Below are 3,013 nucleotides of genomic sequence, written 5' to 3'. Positions count from 1 at the left end.
GTCCTGCCCGGATCCGCCACCTCCTCGTTGTGTGGGTTCCAGCCTTGCTTTAATAGCTCCCACACCATTACCAGGAAATGGATCCACTTACTCTGTGCGGATGAGAATTCCATTAATGTTCGCTCTGACCTTTGCTAATTCCAGCGTCATTAGCAGTGCCTACGTCTCCAAATCTCCTTAATGCCAAAGGCAGTAATGGGCGTCTGCTGTGCCTGCCTAATGAGCTGTAAAACGAACCAGTGGGTGATTTGTTTCTTGCCGTCAAGACCCTGGTTAAGTAACAGCCAGGACGACGGAAGGAAGGCCGGGCGTCCTGTCCCCCGGACAGCACTCCGGACATCAGGCTCTCTGATCACAATCAATTCAAAGGTAAAACTAGGTTTGTGCACACACCTGGTTTTCCAGTCTCTTAACATTTTTTTCTCCGTCATTAGTTTCTCCATCATCATCTTGGGAGAATGTTGACGTCACCGATCTTTGTTTCTCGGGTGGTGATGAATCTGGGCAGGGGGCTGGAGTGAAGCCTGTTAGCCGCTCCTCAGCCCGGGCGCCCGATCTCGGCTCCCTCCAGCCCTGGACTCTGTTTTCCTCTCAGACTGGGCTCTGCCGCCCTGCACCACGGTCTGCCTGGATCCTGCACACGAGGCCCTGCGGCTTCTGCCCACTCGGCAGGGCCCTGACGCTCTACGTCTCCTCCGTGGGCGAAAGCTCTCTTGTTAAAGAGACTTGCAGAAGCCACACACCTACCGTCTGTTACTTTGACACATTCTTTTTATTTCATACAGATCTACATTCCGTTGAAGTGCTCATGAGGCCGTATCCTGCGTGGTTTCCGTCTTAGTGTACGTGGAACGTCAGCACTGTCTTCTCGAGATCTGTCATTTTGAAATTGTCATTGCCAATAATTGTACGTATTGCGACAATTTCCTAAGTCACGATTCACCGTCCGTCCTTCAAATGCTGGAGACGCTCTCTTGTTTCCCAGTTTAAACACGTTGACAGGCAACACCACAAACGTCTTTAGAAATGGAAGTTTGTCTTCTTCTTCTTGTTATTTTTGTCACTTGTTTCTTCTATCAAATAACAGCCTTGTTGGGTTGGTGAGAGTGAACCACTTGTGGGTCTTGATTTCCGAAGATGCAGGGCAGATTTGCAAGGCCACAAGCACCTGCTTCAGGCGAGACGTTTGGGGTCTCTCAGGAGGGCGAGAGACAGAGCGGGGGACTCTGCCATAGGATTTTCCATAAACGGAACGTGGACAGGTCCTGTAGGTGGGTCCTCCCTTTGGTCTCAGCATCATGGCTGAGACGAGTCCAGTCATAGCTACGTCAGAGTGGCAGGGTCCTTGCTTCTCACTGCTGTCCAGGTTCTCCTGTGCGTACCCCACAGGCTGTGCACCCGCCGCGCCATCGGTGGGCATCTGGGGCGCATGGTAGACCACGTGCAGGTTAGCCCGCGTGAGCCCATGTCCTGGTGTCCGCCCCGTGCAGTCCGTCCCTGGGGTGGCCTGAGGCTGCCTTGCCTCCCTTGGGCTGAGGCTGGAACAACTGCGGCCTCTTTTACCTTCCTGCTGGCGTCCTCTGGGGAGTATCCAGAAGTGAGGGATGGCGATGGCAGCCCCAGGAGATAATCCCACCAGCAGCCACGTGAGTGAGCTTGGAGACCACGCAGCCGAGAGAGGCCGCCCGGCACAGAAAATACGGAGACAAGTCGTCCTGTTGTTCAGGACGCCAGGCCAGGGTCGTCTGCTGAGCAGCAACAGACGAGGAACGCCGGCTGCTACTGGCACCTCTGCCGTCCTGCAATTTACATCAAGTCTGAGCTCTGTGCGTGTGACACAGCAGCATCTAAAGCTGTCCCCAGCAAGGGCCCATGTAACCACCTCCTTCCCAGTCAGGCATTGGCTGTCCGGAGGCTGCCGGAAGCCGAAGTGGAGCCGCGTCGAATCCAGACCACTCTCCCAGCTACCCTCGTCTGGGAAGCAGCTCTCTCCAGCGCAGCCACTCAACACGGCTGGTCTCAGAGCAGCAGCGCACGCCCACCCGCGGCCACCCCGGGCTCCTCCCGACACCCCCACGGAAGGCTGTGTCTCCACCCCACGAAGGGCGCCCGGAGTGCCTGTGTGTGGAGACAAGCCCAGGGCCATGGCACTGCAGGGCAGCCCTTTTCTCACTGAAAGCCTGCACCCTCCTCTCAGTGCTTTCCAGGAGGGGCTCCCTCAGGTCCGGGGGGTGTTGGCCAGAGCCCCACGGCTCACACCTCCTCTCCTGTCTCTGGCTTCCTATCTTCAGGAGGATATTTCAAATTCCAAGAAACCACTTAGTAACTTCTTTGTGTAATATTATGTTGAGAAATGATCATTTTACTTTCAGGTGACTTTTAAAAATTACATTCACAGAAATTTTAAAAAATCTCAATATGCAGCCATCTGCTTTTTCAGCTGGGGCATGCTTCAATTCTGTATTGGACACCACAGAGAGCAGACAGCCAGGCGCAGCACCTGCACATGCAGATAGGCGGAGGGCCCCCGGAGGGCTCAGCTCCCTCCTGAGGGTCCAGCCTGGATGCAAGGTTGAGACGCACGTGGGGACCAGCGGGAGGTATCGGGCAGGGTGCGGGGGCTGGGAGGCCAGGGTTTTGCTCCTGGAATTCCATACTGGTCTGCAAACCCTGCTCAGTGGAACACCACACCAGACACAGCTCTGGGGCTGGAGGAGCCGCGGCCGCCCCGGGACCCCCACCATCCTGGCATCAAGGGTCTCAGACTCTGCTCTCTGTAAGCTCCCTCCGGGAGGAGCAGAGCCGGTGAGATTTGGAGGCCAGAGGGTACCTGGGCCCTTCCTGGAGAGTGGGGGGCACCTGGTGTTCACGGGAACATCCCGCTGCCATGAGGGTCCCCGGAGCAAGCTGGAAGTACATGCGGAGAAGGGGGGCTGCTCCTCTCAGGTAGCCCACCCCAGCCTGTCTGTGACACTGGCTTCTCGAGAGGAGTGAGGAGAGGGATGTGGGCCGT

Source organism: Mandrillus leucophaeus, unplaced genomic scaffold (genome assembly GCF_000951045.1).
Source record: "Mandrillus leucophaeus isolate KB7577 unplaced genomic scaffold, Mleu.le_1.0 Scaffold180, whole genome shotgun sequence".
NCBI lineage: Eukaryota > Metazoa > Chordata > Mammalia > Primates > Cercopithecidae > Mandrillus > Mandrillus leucophaeus.
This window is presented reverse-complemented; position numbering follows the sequence as displayed.